The 19,541-nt window shown below is 33.8% G+C and overlaps 1 long non-coding RNA gene across 1 annotated transcript in view; it reads left to right on the forward strand.

Moving 5' to 3' along the window:
- LOC123558943 (uncharacterized) overlaps positions 1–18,985 on the forward strand; it is a 57,984-nt gene extending 38,999 nt beyond the window's left edge. Inside the window, exons 4-5 of the long non-coding RNA XR_008370972.1 lie at positions 4,642–4,721; positions 18,234–18,985. This is a non-coding gene — a long non-coding RNA (uncharacterized LOC123558943). The remainder of the gene's footprint in view (positions 1–4,641; positions 4,722–18,233) is intronic.
- The last annotated feature ends 556 nt before the right edge of the window (positions 18,986–19,541 follow it).

Below are 19,541 nucleotides of genomic sequence, written 5' to 3' on the forward strand. Positions count from 1 at the left end.
AAATTGTATCTGTATGATTCTACACCTAACAAAGCAGCAGGGTATAAATGATGTACATGTATTTCTAATTGCTATTTTGTTTGATAATATCAACATGTGAATGCCATGATCAGTCCCCTTAACAATAGTAAATATCGTCTGCAAAGACTTGTCTATGATTGGCTCGCCTTCCTACCACGATAAATGTGAATCTTGTCATTCAGACTACTGTAGGAAGCAAATTGAATTCGTATTGTGAGAACCATTAACAATGCCACACAACAATATGTTCATTCTGAGGATGTACTCTTAGGTTTGCCTTGGTGCTTTTTTCAGAGATCGGAAGTATGTTATGAATGGATATATTCACAGGCAAGGTATTTGTTTGGCAAATATTGATAATTTCAGTATTTTGCAATGGGTTACTACAAGGGTTTGGTTTCTCACAGAAAATTTGTACATTAGAACCTAAATGGAAATTGCTTAATGCAATTTACTGAAGACTTGATACGTGTACTTAACATACCTTTACCTTTATTTTCGACTGTCAGAATTTTAGTCTTTAAGTAAAAACTGATGTTTATATGATTTTAGAAAACTTTGCTAATATCCATGTCTGCTTTTAAATTCCAGGGCTATTATATCAATGAAGAAGACAAATAGATCGGTTTTGTAAGGAGAACCAAACATGCGATTCCAAAATAACTAGAGAAAGAGAAAATATGCGCTCTTCCTCTTAATTTGTTAATAGTCCTCTAAGATGATGTATGTGTATCGTGACCATGAATTTTGAGCACAATTAAGTATTGTAGCGGCCTAACTTATGTTAACAAACAACAAATTTACCCTCAAAGTTATAATTAATTTGCATATCATTTTTATTTGAGGCTTTTTCTTTTGATGCCACATGTAGAAATCTTGATGACTGGTATTTTATTAATCACGTAGACCTCCTATACAATGCGATATAAAAATCAAAGATTACGAAATTCTTTGCAAACATATGTCTAAGCATTGCAATTGCCCATATTTTCCTGGAAACAAAAGGATCCCTTGAGTAAATGAGAAATATTAACTTACACTTCGATTGTAAATTATTTATTGATGGACAGGTGTAAAAAGCAATTTGACACATTTTATTTTTGTGTAACGGAACAGCCATTAGCTACCCTAGTCTACAGGAGTCATAGTCTAATGACAGTGTTACTGGTACTTATTTATTTAACTCGTATACTGAGACTCTTACGCTTTAATGTGATTTTTGTTGCTTTTTATCTTACCATAAGACAATCAACACAAGGGGCTCTGTGGCTTGGTGCTTAAGGTCACTGACTTTGAACTACTTGTTTCTCACCGGTTCGGGTTCGAACCTCACTCTTGGCGTAGAATTGTTTATGTGAGGAAGACACCCAGCTTGCTTACGGAAGAATGGTGGTTCTACCTAGGGTCTTCCTCCTCCGGCAAAGCTGGAAAGTCGCCATATGACCTATAATTATGTCAGTGCGACGTTAAACCAAACAATCATCACATGTCTTACTTTTTACGCCTATTCCGTAGCAAGGGGTTTCCTTCATTTTGCTTTTCATAAATGGCAATATCATTTATACATCATTCTAAAAACCTCCAACGGTCGAAAAAAATGTTGTTTTTTATAATTTCAAAATATCGGAATTAATTTTAAAATTCATCGTCTTAACGACATCGGCTTTATTTGTTGAGGTTCGTGGTGAAACGTTTAGGATATCTTAGACAGCGTTAACCCTTTTCATGCTGGAAACGATTGACTCAGCCTTTGCGACCAGTGCAAATCGTGATCAGCCTGCACATCCATGCAGTCTGATCAAGATCTGCACTCTTTGCCATCCAGTCAGTACCTTTTGGTAACACTCCTTTTAACAGTTAATGGTACTGTCCAAATTGAAAGACATGTTCAGTATAGAAAGGGTTAAAGTAACATTTCCATTAACAGATACTTTCAAATTAACACAAAAATAATTACCCTACTACTACTCTTGAAGACGTAACATTTCCATTAACAGATACTTTCGAATTAACAAAAAACCTTACCCTACTACTACTCTTGAAGACGTAACATTTCCATTAACAGATACTTTCACTACTCTTGAAGACGTAACATTTCCATTAACAGATACTTTCGAATTAACAAAAAACCTTACCCTACTACTACTCTTGAAGACGTAACATTTCCATTAACAGATACTTTCACTACTCTTGAAGACGTAACATTTCCATTAACAGATACTTTCGAATTAACAAAAAACCTTACCCTACTACTACTCTTGAAGACGTAACATTTCCATTAACAGATACTTTCGAATTAACAAAAAACCTTACCCTACTACTACTCTTGAAGACGTAACATTTCCATTAACAGATACTTTCGAATTAACAAAAAACCTTACCCTACTACTACTCTTGAAGACGTAACATTTCCATTAACAGATACTTTCACTACTCTTGAAGACGTAACATTTCATTAACAGATACTTTCGAATTAACAAAAAACCTTACCCTACTACTACTCTTGAAGACGTAACATTTCCATTAACAGATACTTTCGAATTAACAAAACAAACCTTACCCTACTACTACTCTTGAAGACGTAACATTTCCATTAACAGATACTTTCGAATTAACAAAAAAACTTACCCTACTACTACTCTTGAAGACGTAACATTTCCATTAACAGATACTTTCGAATTAACAAAAAACCTTACCCTACTACTACTCTTGAAGACGTAACATTTCCATTAACAGATACTTTCAAATTAACAAAAAAACTTACCCTACTACTACTCTTGAAGACGAAACATTTCCATTAACAGATACTTTCAAATTAACAAAAACCCTAACCCTACTACTACTCTTGAAGACGTAACATTTCCATTAACAGATAACTTCAAATTAATAACAAAAAAAAACCTTACCCTACTACTACTCTTGAAGACGTAACATTTCCATTAACAGATACTTTCAAATTAATAAAACAACCTTACCCTACTACTCCTGAAGACCATTAAAATAATGATTCAGCTTAATCGGGATAACAAGAAAACACTGGTGGATCAAACAAAAGAATGGCTATTTCTATCTTTGATTGAATGTATGAATAGGCACTCGAAAATCACATCATTGGTGAAAATATTAATGTAACAAATATGTTTGGAGTGTTGTTATCAATATCATCTCCCTAAAGGAAGGACTTTGAAGTTGAGCAAATATCTCCTATTTTAAAGTTAATGATTTTTCTCTTTAGAAGCTGCCACTTGCCTGCCATGGCACCATGATTCATCTTAGAATCTTAATAATTTACATGGTATTAACATGACATTTCCATTTATACTGTAGCTTGAAGTGCTTCGCTTTTTATGCTCTATATGAACAACCTAATCAGAGATAATATCGATCGTGAGAAGAAAAAAAATCGTGCAGTACTTTACTTGGTTAGTTGCGAATGCACTATGCAAAATTGTTGTTGAGACAGATTAAGCATACACTGAACAATTTTGCAAGAGTACGGACGTGACAAATACGGCATGTTGTTTTAAAGTAGGGTACTTTTGCAATCTGACTAAAGTACATATCCTATTACGCTACGCATAGGATCTGAAAACGACCTATTCATTGCCTCGTTCTGACGGCTCTTTCTCTAGCCAATCAGAGCCTAGCTTACAACATCTTGCAAATCTACATGTAGCATTGACTTTTGATATTTACAATTCTTATGTCGTAATGTATCAGATAGCCGGTTAGCTCAGTCGGTAGGCCACTTGCTTTGTAAGCGAGGGGTCCCGGGTTCGAGTCCTGGAATAACCGCATATTTTTCTTATCCTTTGACAATCGAATAAGTCGTCTGATTGGATAACATAAAAATAGCAATAATGGAAATCCAAAATATACAGAAGACGAATGTGAATAGGCCGTTCTCAGATCTTCGTTTAGAAGATCAAGTACTTTAGTCAGATTGGGTACTTTTGTTATAAATCTTAATATCGATGATGTATTGGAAGCCGACGAATTTGTTTTTGTACACTACTTTGGTTGGAACTAACTTTCTACGCAAAAAAATGATTTACTTTCATTGAGATTTTTGTTTGTGTTTAAACGTGTATTAATCAACGTTTGCGTGGTGCACTTTACAGTAAATGTGCTAAAATAATCATTTACATGTACATACCCCTCGTATGAATATTGTCTGGTTTGAAATTCGAAGTTCGGAAAGTAAATCTTGTTCTGTTGCAAGTAAGTACGAATATTGCAGCATGTAAATTACTGCAGCTAAAATGTAAATCCGTTTACTATTAAATTCCTCACGAAAATATAAATCGCTAAACTTGCAGCAATTTACCTTACATTGCACTAAACGAGTGTTTGCATGATGTTGATACCAAGTAGATGGTATCTTTTGAGTAAAACCACATTATGATTTAATCCCTGCTGTTGTCTTTTCAGGAGGTTTTTCTGATTTGTCCCTGTTTCTCCGTCCGTTGGTCAGTCTTAGTCATACACAGTGGGATCCTGCGATAACTTTATACGATTTCATGAAACATTGCTTAAACCTTACTCAAAATTAGACAAAGAAAGCAGTGACGCCACGAGACTGTGTATAATTATAAAATTGCCATTCTATTCTAATTTCAGGTACAGAACCATAAACCATGACAACGAAATCTGCATATAAGAAGTGATGCCCTACGACGATGTAATATTATTTTTAAACGGTTGGTTTTGCTTTTAATATATTTTTATATACAATCATTTAAGGTGTTTTATAACCGAATTTACCTACTATTAAAATACGTTTTCTTATCATCGACCTAATTCGTTACTAGTTTCATTTTATCACTTAAGAAGCAGAATTTTATAACTGCTGAAGACTGTAACGTCACTGAAGCAGCACTGACGGTAATGTATAAGATGTGAGCAATGTTCAGTGTAATAATTAATACACAGAACATGATGGCAGCAGTCCTATGAAAAAATGTGATAGATCTTTCAAGTCAGTTTTATCCCATATTTACGTAACAGTCAAAATAATTTCGCATATTTTCTGGTCCTGTGGGATCGTGATCATTGAGTCCATTCAATGTTTGTAAAATAAAATTGCTCTTAAGCCGGTATTTTTGGGCTTGAGGGAGTTGCATCTTTCAGTACCCTACATGAACGAAAATCAACCCGAACCTGCTATTATTATTTTGTTTGGTTTCTTTCTGCGTTTTCAAAGGATGTATAGCTTTTATTGTTTACGACAAACTGAAACTCCGAAAGTACACAGTCGTATGAATATGATATACATTTTATCACCATAGTCTATCCGGTTTATTTTTTTTTTGTCTGAGATGTAACATAGTATTATTACGTTTTAGTACGCTATTTGTGAAAGGCATTTATCTGAAACTAGACATGTATTTTATATATAACGATGATTATGCCCCCGAAGGTGAGCATAATTAAATAGCACTGCTTGTCCGTGTGTGTGTGTGTGTGTGTGTGTGTGTGTGTGGGTCCTTGTAAATTCTTGTCCTGGCTGTAACTCTGCTATCCATAAAGGGATTTTGAAATAACTTGGCATAACTGTTCACCATAATGAGACGACGCAAGACTCGGACCTCTAGCCCCAAGTCAATGTCAAATTAGAGGTCAAAGGTTAACAGGCTATGTTTCGTGTCAGGTTCATAATTCTGCCATTCATCAAGGGATTTTGAAATTACTTGGTATAAATGTTCCCCATAATAAGACAACATGTCCTGCGCAAGATTCAGACCATAGCTCTTAGGTCAAGGTCACACTGAGAGGTTAAAGGTTAACATGGTCTGTTTCTTGTCCGGTCCATAACTCTGCTATTTAGAAGGGATTTTAGAATTACTTGGCATAAATGTTCCCTGTAATGAAATGACATGTCATGCGCAAGAACCAGACCCCAAGTTCCAAGGTCAAGGTCACACTTAGAAGTCAAAGGTTAACATGGTCTGTTTCTTGTCTGGTCCATAACTCTGCCATTTATCAAGGGATTTTAAAATTCCTTGGCACAAATGTTAACCATATTGAGAAGGTGTGTCGCCATTATAACTCTGGTCTCTCAGGTCAAAGTCAAGGTCACAAAATGATTCATACCTAAACTATTCTGATTTATAACAAATTATTCAAGCGTCTTCAAACCACAATATTAACCTAGAAGCAAATATTTCATTAAGCAAAATAAGATTTACATGATTTTACAGAGAGAATTATTACTCTCGCTTAAGCTTCATCTAGGAATTATAGAAACAAAAACCAAATCTTTCCCAAATGAATTGAATTACTTTAAACTAAAGCATCAAGGAGCAAACTAAATTGATTTTTGCTTTGTATTGCAACATTATTGGATTTGGAATTTAATCTTCTTGCACTATTTAGTAATGCCTCCTTAGGAGATTTTGATAAAAGATTAAAGTGTTTCAAAAATGGTTTAAGTAATACCCCTGGAAAACACATTGATGTTTACAAAAGTCGCAGACTGGTGCAACGACAATCTGTGCTAGTATTAAATCATGAGAGAAAAATCATGACAAGAACGAACAAGATAATAAGCAAAATGCCAGAACTAAGACTATACTATTTTAGTGAATACTTTTAGTGACTATTATCGACCAAAAATATGCACGGTTCTGCAGTATGAAATGCCCGCCCGCTTAGCTCATCAGAGAGAGCGCAGATCTACGGATCGTGGGGTCGTGAGTCGATCTCCGGGCGAGGCATATTTTCTCGATGACGACTTAATAAAATACATTGTGTCTTACATCATTCGTCCTTCACAGTTGGTTCATGTGGAGAAGTTGAAAGTAACTTGCGGAGAACTCATGTGTACTGGTACAGAATCCAGGAACAGTGGTTAGGCTAACTGCCTGTCGTTACTGAACTGAAAAATTGCTGAAAACGGCGTTAAAACCAAAACAAAGCAATATGAAAAGGAAACCAATCTGTATTTGGTGCTAACATGTTCAATATTAAGAGCCCATAGTACTAAATGTAGACGTAGGCGGTATCTATGGGAAAAAAAACTAGCTTCAAGCAACAACAAATATCGTTATCTTGAAAGTAGCCAGGATAATAAAGATAAATCATTTGTCATTTATACTTCACCAATATTGAATAAACGGTTATGTGTCCTTTAGTTTGATCACTTAGAAATGGCAGACCGATTAACAATGTACGTTATCAGTCAATCAAATCAATATCAGTCATATGTTAGTTCTCAAAGGAACTGATATCAACAGACATTTATTTCTTGTAGGTTAATATTTGTGAAATTATAAATTTGTGGTAAATCTGCTGTACGTTATAGATTCATAACTTGTATTCATAATTACCTAAACTTCTCCGTTATTGCGACACTTGCGGACTTTACTCTGACAATTTTTAATCCAAATATCTCGTAGTAAACGTTTTTATTACTTTTACTTTTGCTCATTTATTTCGAGCAATTTTATTTAAAACAAGACAGTCATTTGAACACACAAATGTCAAGCTAGCACGTAGAAATCGTTGTGTCATCCCTGTTGTTTAATTCTTAGAAGTGTTAGGCGTCTAGTTGCAAAAGTCAACGAGTTAATTATAGTTAAATGTCTTCGGAATATCAGTCCAAGGGATTTAGTATCAATTATCTTAAGGATATTCCGTCCATTGACTGACCATTGGCCGTATTTCCAGTCACGTGTTACTGTTCTTTTTTAAGAAGAGGATTTAAATGAAACGATGTTACACTATTTTCTCCTACCCCTTATCTCATTTTTATAAGAAGTCTTATAAGGCCTACTTTTTCGGAATAAACATTGTATGTGATGTAAAAACAAATCTATCTGCATATAAATGGTCAAATCTTTCCCATGGGTTTTATTTTTGCTAAACTGATAACACCGTTTGGGTATACGTTTAATTAATGACGATATATAGACAAAAAAACATACAGTCGGCAAATATCTGTATATTCGATGTCCTCTGACAAAAGTTAACCACATCATTTAAATTATAGATCGGATAATGAAAATGTTAAACTCAGACTTCAGTGTGATAACCCCATGTTTCAAATATTTAGATCTTATCTCGGGCACTTCTGCTAATGCAGTTCGACATCAGTTCTCTGTGTTTGAATTATTTCCAGTTTCAGGGAGATTTACAGAATTAAAAAGCTAATGACGTGTCCTATCTGAATGGCTTTCACAACAAAAGTTCTCAAGCGTTCACAATTATTTAACGAAAATATGCTTTTAGTAAATGATTAAAACGTGTGAATATCCTCATCTTTCACATCTAAACCAGTTGTATAAAGTAAAAACTGATATCTTTAGTAGAAGTGTCTGATTACAAACATGCACGAGTATTTTGGCAATTCCAAAAACAGACAGGCGCAGATTGCTTTTGCATTGTAAATGTCATTACCAGTGATGCGCTATTCCATTTAATTATTTACTCTGCTATTCATTTGGTCCTTTTTTTGAAAAAAAAAATACGAGAATGTTATAAATGGACATATTCACAGAAACTATAATAATTCTCTGGTCAAATATTGAGTGTTACAGCCCTGTACAAATGCCATTAATAGACGAGTGCTGCCGTAGCATTTCTAAGTTCCATACAAAGATGGCACTGTCACACTTTTGGTCCCAAATGGAAAATAAATCACTGTTGTACCAGCCAATTCTCGTAGATTCCATTTCGTAAAAATCGGATAAAAATGGTAAATGGAATGGACGTGTTTCTCTTTCAATATAGATGTTACCACCGAGTATTTTATCAAAGGACTCTTGATTAATATATGCTTATTCGAAATCCAGACAAGATGACAGGAAACTGTCTTTTTAGCGAGACGATGAATAAATTGATTTGCTGAAAAACAACTATTGTTATATTGTTGTTTTTCTTGTCCACCTCTCCTAGAAATACGTAGGGGCTTGTTAAATAAATAAATAAATAAATATATAGATCTACATTTACTTAATGTTTTTTTCCAAACAAACAGCATTGGTGCAGTAATATCAAGAGTGACCTTTTCCACTAGATTGCTAGCGCCATCTGACGCTATTCATAGATATATTAGTAACATGGCGTCGTTGGACATCACAATTACAAAAAGAATATTTAACTATAGTTAAAGCTAAACTTACCGGCGGTGTAGATCAAAATCAAATCGACACAACTATCTGTTTTTCCTTGGTTTAAGAATATTTTAACTATATTTGAATCACAATGTAATATGGGCTGGTCCGTTGTATTTAAATGTTGAAAAGATCAATATCCCTACATTTCTTAAAACTTCCTAATGATCAAGGAAGGTAAACCACTTATTTTGTAAAAAGCGACTTTCAAAGACTAAATGTGTTCAGATGGGTATGAACCATATTTGGACTTATTCCAATTTATCTAAGTACATCTTTGTTATTGTTCAAATGGTTTTTTATGCCAAAATATTTGCCATCCTCGTAATGAAGTAAGATCACATTCAAGTAAAAAAAAAAACTATTTGTTTAGAAATCGAAAAGAGTTAATTTGGGTTTGTAAAAGACATTTCGATAACAATTTAATATACATGCGTTGCGCTTCGTTCAAAGTAAACAGTTTCTCCCAACTTTCGTAAATTTCAACATTAAAAACTACGCGAAAGTTGCAGATATTAATCAGGCAATTTTATATATTTACATTCACTACAAATTTTGTGTGGAAAGAAAACAAGAACGATTATTTTCGTATAAACAACATTGGTGTAATATTGAAAGGAGGGTTATTTCCGCAAGATCGCACGCGCAATTTGACGCCATTAAAACATGAACATAGTCGCGTCGTTCGAAATTAGCCGTGCCATGAGAAAACCAACATAGTGGCTTTGCGACCAGCATGGATCCAGACCAGCCTGCGCATCCGCGCAGTCTGGTCAGGATCCATGCTGTTCGCTTTTAAAGCCTATTGGAATTGGAGAAACTATTAGCGAACAACATGGATCCTGACCAGACTGCGCGGATGCGCAGGCTGGTCTGGATCCATGCTTGTCGCATACCCACTATGTTGGTTTTCCCATGGCACGGCTCAAATATTCTTTCAAAAGTGGACGCCAGAATTTCAATAAGAAAAACCCATAAGATTACGGCTTAAACTAATTGATAAAAATTCAATAGGAACGACTGTACGATTTTCCACTTGATTTCACGTTATTTTAGATACAAATGAGGACTTGCATTTGTTTAAGAAGGGTGGGTTTTTTATCTTCTATTTAGTTGTTGAAAGGATTGGTATCTTAGTAGTTTTTATTTTGTTTTACAGATATTCATGCAAAGCAAACCATAACAAGCTACCGAAAAAATATGTTTGCCTCCGTGAACTATATAGGAGTTATGTATTCAATTAGTAAAGTATGTCCTTATAAGGTGCTTTTTAATTGTAAAGATACTGTGAAATGAAATAGATTATATCAAAGCGAAAGATTCTCTAACACAATACAGATCACATTTGTATTTGCTTTATGCTAGTGATAAAATAGTGATAAATCCATTAAATGTGTATACCTGTCTAACATGTAGGCCTACATGTGTTGTTTTTTTTATAATATTGCCACAAAGAATAATGTTTGCTTCAAACGAAAACATTTTCAAAGGCTAAGTGTTATTCTAGGTGTATAAACATGTAATTGGTTTGAAAACAATGGAACTTAAAACCACAAGCAAAACTTTGAATTCCATGTCTTAAAATCTTGCCGTTATTCATCACTGTAAATTAATTATATTTTATAAAAGATTTCTAACGATTTCTTGGGATATTCATTAAAATTTATTCTAAAGGACAAAAAAGACGTTTGGAATACACGTACTTACAAGTGTACACAGTTTTTGAAACGTAATTTTACAGCATTGAAAAAATGTAAAAATCGTTAGAGTTCAAATTCATTTCGAACATTTCCTATTTTCCAGTTGGAATATGGTGAATGGCTTTAATTATATAGATGGCATATGATTTTTTGTTGAGAGTCACTTCTGCGACAATATTCAAAATAAGTAATAAGTGTTAAACGCCCAGTAATATTCTGTAATAAATTATTCCATTTTAACAGAGCTACTGCAGATATCATGAACACCCGAATCGTATTACATTTAATAGCAAAAATAAAATGAAATCTAAAAGATTCTAACAATTTGTTGCTATTCTGTAACATTGTTATTAAGCACTGTAGTTGCCCACGCATAACTGATGCCTTAATTGTTCTATTGTGATGTTAAAAGCCATTTAACGCGTTTCATTTTTTTTTGTGTAAAGCAACACAGTTATTAGTTACTGTTATCAAGCGTTAGGGTATTGTTTTGGAATAAAGAGACATGAAGGTAATAATATATATCATACTATAGTGTTATGCAATCTTAAAAGTCAGTTTTTATGATTAATAGTTTGTACTTTATGTGCATATTCTGCAGTATGACTCTGTCATTCCATTAGATAATAAATGGTTATTTTCTGGTGGTGATCAAATATTTTGTATAGAAAGCCTAAAAATGCACGAACACAAAAGCTATTTTAGGGCTTCGTCGCTTATGATGTATGACGTAAATAGGTGATCACTAATCATGTTAATGTTGACAAAATGTTAAAGTAACAAATGTATGGGAGTGTGTTATCATCAGTATCGCCAATCATCCTCTTTATACAAAAGGAAGTGCTTTGAAGTTGAGAATAAAACAAACAAGGTCTATTTTAAAGCTAATGTTTTCTTCTTTAAATGCTGTCATTTGCCTGCCAAAGAGCCATGATTCATCTCAGAATCTTGATAATTTACATGATATAAACATGAAATTTCCATTTATACTGTAGCTTGAAGTGCTTCGATTTTTGTGTTTGATATGGACAGGCTTATCCAAGACGCTATTGATTATGAGCAAAAAATCTTTGAACAGCAATTTCATGCCATATTTTATAATTTGTTTCTTGAAGAAGCGTCTGGCAAACTGTCCGCCCAGACATGTTTAAAGTGCATTGAGCAGTTTTGCAGGAGTAGTAAATGCCCGTAATATTATCTAGGAATCCTTGTGTAAGGTGAGGTCGTATTTGTATATTGATGTGATGCAAGTGCTAACAATTTAATTGAATACGATTCATAATTGGGTGTAGGAACACAATTTTGAACCAAGTACAGATATCATTCTGTGATTGTACATATAAGCATTACTCATATTAGAGGACAACTTTAGCTCAGAACTTCTTTTATCTTTTCTTCCTGAATTGATAACTTATGCGTCTGTGGCTCTCAAAACAATATACAAAGATAGTATATCTAACGTATAAATTTGCAAGAATTATTTCTGTCCGCAATTTTTAAGTCTGCTCAGACACTATAGTCTATACTGTGACGCCAAACATAATGGCGATGTTTGCAAACTGTATACTGCAGATATAAACGTCTAGTACTAAAGTTTTAGATATATTAATTTATTTTCGGTATCATTCCAACTTTGAACGTTAAAATTGCCAAAAGATGTCATCACAAAACATTATCAAAAATGCGTGTATTTTTATTTTTGATATTCCTCTGGTCTCGTAAATTCAACTGTAAAAGAAATAAAGTAAAGCTAAAATATCGAAGATAAACATATTGTTATCATAAAACTTGGAGCTTAGGAAAATTAAATTCTCATTTTAAGACATTACTAAATTTCATGAAGATCCTTGGCACATTTAAATAATCTATTCAGACGTTAAAGGTATATCTAGTTGTATATCTAGAAGCACACTTAAACACCATTTCACATTAACAGTTTCAAAAGAGTCCATTCCTCAAGGCACCTTACTGTTACGCTATAACGCAAGATATTTGTTGAGGTTTTCATTAATTTGTAAGTGTATAAAAACACGCCGCTCGTATAAAGTACTTATATTTTGATTTAACCTGACGAAGGTCATTATTTGACCGAAACCGATAGATATTAAATTCAGTTAAACTTTCTCTGTTTTGTGGGGTCGTTCATCTTTATTTTCCTTTTAAATTTAATCATGAAAAAAGGAATCGTGTTTTAATTACTTTAAGCACGTATTCAAGATATTACTTGATATAACTTGACAGCTTTATATTCGAGATTAGTTATTATCTTAATAGTATACAAGTGTTATCATTTCGGATAAAAAGCAGTTCGTTTGTTTCCAAAATATATATTAATCGGTCATTTTTATGCAAATGCCATTTCGAAAATACAAGAAACCTAAGCCAGTTGTATCTTCTGATCGATATTTCTAGATGACCTTCAGTATTCATAACTTAGGTATTTGAGAGAGGCAGTATTTCTAACCACGTATCTGATAATGAAAGACTTATGTCTGTTTAACATTTCTAAAAATATTATAGACATAATTTTTGTGGTAAAGACTCCATAATTTAACCATATGTTATACATACACGCCTCCAGAGGGCACCTTGAATATATCTAATTGCTTTACTGTGAAAACAGCCCAGATTTGTTTCAAGAGATTTACTGAATAAAAGGGCGCTAGAATTCCCTGTATATGAATGAGAAGGGCGAAATGTTTACAAATAATAGAATTTCTTCAAACTTTGGATATTGAAGGACAATCATCTACGAAACAAACATATGCAATAAAAATTATAGGTCACCGGTATTGAAAAAGAGTTATCTACCCATGAAAACAGCAATTTTTGGGAATGACATAAGAAGTAAGAAACAGCACACTTCAGTGTATTTACAATTTGCACCCTTATGCGTTTCATCAGTTATAGACGGGCACATACTAAATCACACTTACAATTAAAAGTAACACCATAATATTATAAAAAAAAACTAACAAAAAGCTTTATTTTTCCACTATTTCAATTTTTATAAATTACTTTATGATTATCAATACATGGAATAGTCGCTGAGAGACAGTTTATTTAAAAATATTGATAGAGATCATTTAAGCTCTTTCAAATAACGAAATAAAATTCGTCATCATAATTCTGCAGTTCCGAAACAGTCCAGCGTATCTAATATTTAATTGTGAGAAAGGAGAAATAAATCTGTATAGGATTAGGAAGAACATGCTTTGTCGCGAAAAACTAAAGATTAAATAGCCCCAAAAATGATGTCTTAAATGGATACATTAAGCGGAATAGGGGATAAAACATTAAAATCCTTTTATGATTGCAGAATCGATGTTTCTCATTATGTTACTAACATGCTTAATTAAAATAAATCTGTTTCTTACTTTGAAGACGTAGGTTTGCAATTTTCATTATTTTGCAAGTCTAACATAAGTGTGTCAGCTTAGGAAAACGCACGAACATTTCTATTTAATGTCATAATTCGCCTTTTATGCCCCCGCCAAAATGGGGGGTTGGGGGGGGGGGCATATAGTGTTACCCCTGTCCGTGTGTGTGTTTGTTCGTTTGTGTGTTCGGGAAAGGTTGATGTTCGTGTCCGGTCCATAACTTTGACATGCATGGTCCGATTTCAAAATAATTTGACACAAATAATAAGCATAGATAGACAATTTGTCATGCATAAAACCAGGTCCCTAGCTCAAAGGTCAAGGTCACACTTAGAGACCAAAGGTCACATGCAAGAATGACTTTGTCCTGAAAGGGTGATGTTCGTGTCCGGTCCATAACTTTGACATGCATGGTCCGATTTCGAAATAATATGACACAAATAATAAGCATGGATAGACAATGTGTCTTGCCTAAAACCAGGTCCCTAGCTCAAAGATCAAGGTCACACTTAGAGACCAAAGGTCACATACAAGAATGACTTTGTCCTGAAAGGGTGATGTTCGTGTCCGGTCCATAACTTTGACATGCATGGTCCGATTTAAAAATAATTTGACACAAATAATAAACATGGATAGATGATATGTCATGCGCAAAAGCATGTCCCTAGGTCTAAGCTCAAGGTCACACTTAAAGGCTAAATGTCACATAGAAGAATGACTTTGTCCTGAGCATTTCTTCTTCATGCATGGATGGATTTTGATGTAAGTTAGCTCAGTTGTACACCATCATGAGACAGAATGTCATGCGCAAGACTCAGGTCCCTAGTTTAGTATTACTTCCCTTTGTTGTAACTATAAATAGCATATATTGTAACTTTTTTATTATTGGTCGTAGGGAAAGATCAAGACCACTTTTCTGTAGTACAACATGCATGTTACATCCAATTTTGAGAAGTGTTTTGACCTATCTCTACCTAGTAAGGTTTTTTTGTGTGGACTTTTTAAAACAAGATTAACTTCCCTTAGTTGTTACTATAAATAACTTATGCCTGTGACCTTTCTCATGTTGCGGGGGTATCCGTTTCTGTGACACATTCCTAGTTTTCAAATGTAACTCTTTTTTTTCTATGGACAAGGTAGGATATTTAGAATTTCCTGTTCCGATCAGTGATCAGACAATTTGTCACATATGTTCGCGACTTAACATATAGTCGTCCAGTGACTAGCATAACAAAATTGACTACGATACAACATCCTCTTTGTATATTCTTATATCAACTCAGTAATTTGCTACAGATATATATCTTTGTCTCGAAAAATTACCTGAATGCTCCTTTAAATGTTGTCTAAATATAAGTGACACTATGGGCGACGTCAAATGTTTACTATTCTCGGCATGACGCGATATTGTATCACAGTTTATCTTTCTAACATGTATTTCTACAGACTGATTGTAAGCAAAAAATATTGCGACTATACTTCCTAAAATAAGTGTATCTTTTTAACTATTCTGCATTGCAAGATGTGAAGTCTTCCCACTACACGCATAGATGTTCCGCATATGATATGGTAAAATTATGCAGTTAGAACCATAAAAATTATGTCTACGATGTTTGAGAAATGGTAGACTGATATAAACCTTACATTATTACATATTCGTTAGATATACTGTCTCTAGACAAAAGATACATAGGCTATCAAATCTAGATAACAGAGCTGACGACTCTTTGCGTCGACGAATCGTAAACAAATGGACCATGACGTGATCGTCGACGAAACTTTTCATCGTTGAATAATTACGATGTCTTATTTATGCTCCCAAAATAATCTGAATCTAGTAAAAGTACAACACTTAAACTTGTAAGTTTGCATATAAAATGATTTCTAATGAGACAGAATTATTGCAATTGATACTTTTCTGTGCACTGTGTTGAAAAAAACTACCAAAATTACTGGAATTATGTCATCGCCCAAAGTCGAAAAGTTTAACTTTTTAACTCTTACCCTGCTAAATTTCTATAATGAACTTGTCCAGCTTTCAATTTGGACAGTGCCATTAATGTTAAAAGGGGTGCGGACCATAAAGATACTGACTGAATGGCGAACAGTGCAGATCTTGATCAGACTGCACGGATGTGCAGGCTGATCATGATCTGCACTGGTCGCAAAGGCAGAATCAATCGTGTCCAGCATGATAAGGATTAATTATTGTTTGGTCTAACCTAATTTGATGGAATTAAATTTTGTCGTGATTAATCAACGATCATGCAGTTTTTGTACTGATACAGCAACTAGATCTCATTACATCCAAAACCCGGACTTAAGATACATTTGGTTTGGCTTTCACTTATATTCGAAATGGTATTCGTATAAAAATGACATATTCATATTTTCATTATACCTATACTGATGATATCACTTGTATTCAAAGCTAAAAAAGGAAAAACGTATTAATAAAAACCGATTACACAAGTGTATCTGAATTCCTATATAATAATTCGAGGATTATTTCTGTCTGCCTTTCCTCATATTTAGAAGAATCGTTCTGATGGAAGACGCCAAGTATTCGCAAGGTTTGCATTTATTGTTCGTATGATATACAGAAAATTAATGCGTCTAGTTACCAAAACTAGCGTATTGATTATTTTTATATTAAAAGAGAAATAGTGTTGCTTTCAAATCATGAGCAGCATCGGAATACTGTATATTTCAGATGATGTTGGAAAATCAAACATTCCTGTGATTTTGTTTTATGTCTGGCCAAAATTGTTTTAGACGTTTGATTTGCTAGTTCGTTAAATTTGGTATGACAAACTCATATGCTTACATGCTGCAGTTGAGTACTTGCCAAAAATCAGATATACTCAAGGTCCCAACTACAAGTATATTGCTTGAAAATGTGTTCGATAGTTGTGACAAAATTAATATATTTAGGTGGCATACTTTCTCTTACAATTTACATGTATTAACATTCATCGCAAGCAATGTTTCTAAACTGCTGTTTCTCCCTTTTTCCTACATGTAGCTTGCTTTAGCTTTAAACTATGTATAAATTCTATGTTCCATGCTGTATACCTTTTCAAAATTAGGTCAACGTATAATTTATGTCTAAGTACATTTGATAAATATACAAACTTTAAAAACAAATGTATGTTATGTATACCTGATACTTAAACCTAGTACACAACTATTAAGCTACCATGTTTTGGGGGTCTTATTTGAGATGTTAGCAAAAATACGCATAAAATCATGATAATCAGGATTCCATTGTATGTTCTGTCCAATACCAACCTAAGATTACACAACGTAAACACAGTCGCTCCTGATATTTGTCTATCATTTACACATAAAAATAACACACGACCGAAAGTAGAAAACGGTTATCAAGGCTATATTTGCGTTCTTGTTTAAGACGTCTAGACGAATGATTTCAACACTTTATAAAGGTTTCCCATCTATAAATGTATGTATATCATGTTGCTACAGTTCTGGCAGTACTATGTTCTGTCTGGGAAATAAGGTTCTGCTACATGTACTTGTACTTTCGCTAACATCTGATAAATTTGTTTTTCGGAATTGGTGTTCATACGTTTATACAGAAACTGTTGCTTAATTATGAAATATCCCAAGACGTGACTGTTGTATATTGTTTATATTCACTCTGTGGGATATGACTGACATGGGGCCATTAGCTATAGCTTTACATCGAATGAACATGAACCTGTTTCCCTAGTCTGGCTATATAACTTTCAGGTAAAATTAATTTTGAGAGAATGGATTTGCCAAAGATAAAGCAAGTTTAAGTCAGCTCATGAAAAAAAGCTTAGACACATTGGAGCATAAAAGTCTACTTTACCGCCGTTTTTTAAAATAAATTCTGCTACAAACATGACCTGTATTGAATACAAGACTAAATATGTATTTGATAGGATATTGTAAAATACAAAAAGTGGAAAACCAACCTGTATCATTTATTATTTCAGATTCATATCTGTCAATATCTATTTTTTCTTTTGCAGAGCAGGAGATGTCGTGCAGTTGACAGATGACCCGACCTGACAGCTACATTTCCTGATCATACAATTTCCATTTGTCATGCGGTAACTTTACACTCAATCTCGTTTAATAACTCTGCGAAATGTATACACAGTACAGAAATAGTTCCTTCGAGATTTATTCTGAAACAATGCAACACAATACTTGCTACATTGAGTATTCTGTAAAATGTACAGGTTTGGCTAAAGTTATCAACCTATTCATTGAAATGTTTAATACCATTCAAAATAACAAGATCAGGCCGTTTTGAATATGTTTACAAACAAAATACCAGTGAGCCATAGATATGACCCCATAAATATATGAATACAGTCATAAACTAAATACTTGTTACCCATAAATACGACACAATAAATAAATACTCTCATAAATTAAATACTAGTGAGCCATAAATATATGAATACGGTCATAAACTAAATACTTGTTACCCATAAATACGACACAATAAATGAATACTCTCATAAACTAAATACTAGTGAGCCACAAATACGACGTTAAATATGAATGCGAAGATAGAGCCGCAAATATAACGCCATTTATTTTAAGACTCCGGTTACCATAATCCAACACACTTGGTTCGATTCCCGAACAGCTTGGTCTGCTTTGTGTAATAATTGTTTATGGTGGCCATTCATGTACATTTGGGGGAATCTCATACCCAAATGGAAGATTAGGTCTCCCAACAATAATTAAAAACACAACAACTTTACTTCAATTAAAGACATCATGTTATTATTATTATTATTATTATTATTATCATTATTCATATCGGGCAAATGCCCACACAGTGATAAATTTATTACAACTAGCATGATGAATTGTCACATATTTAAACAGTCAGTGTCAATATGCTTATTTCAATAGATAGATCTTCTGCGGTACCAAACAGGTGACAGATAGATCAGATCCTCCGCGGTACCATATAGGCGACAGATAGATCAGATCCTCCGCGGGACCATATTGGCGACAGATAGATCAAGTCCTTAGAACACTGTTTTCAAATTAAACGTCTGTCCCTGTATTGCGTAAAGCTCCCTATAATTTGTCCTGCTGTCGTTGTGGAGATATGTGGCCGCTAAGTAATTCTGAAGTCGCGATAGAAACACAACTAAGCACATCTGACTGGCGTGTAGCGGAAACTCAAGCTTAAGGTGTTATGTGACAAACGAAGAATAAAAACTATTTTAAGCCATCCCCTGATTTGCTTGACCGAGTGGACTAATATGGTAAGTTATTAAAGTGTTACACAACACGCAAGATTTGTTACACCA

Source organism: Mercenaria mercenaria, chromosome 5 (genome assembly GCF_021730395.1).
Source record: "Mercenaria mercenaria strain notata chromosome 5, MADL_Memer_1, whole genome shotgun sequence".
Classification (NCBI taxonomy): Eukaryota; Metazoa; Mollusca; class Bivalvia; order Venerida; family Veneridae; genus Mercenaria; species Mercenaria mercenaria.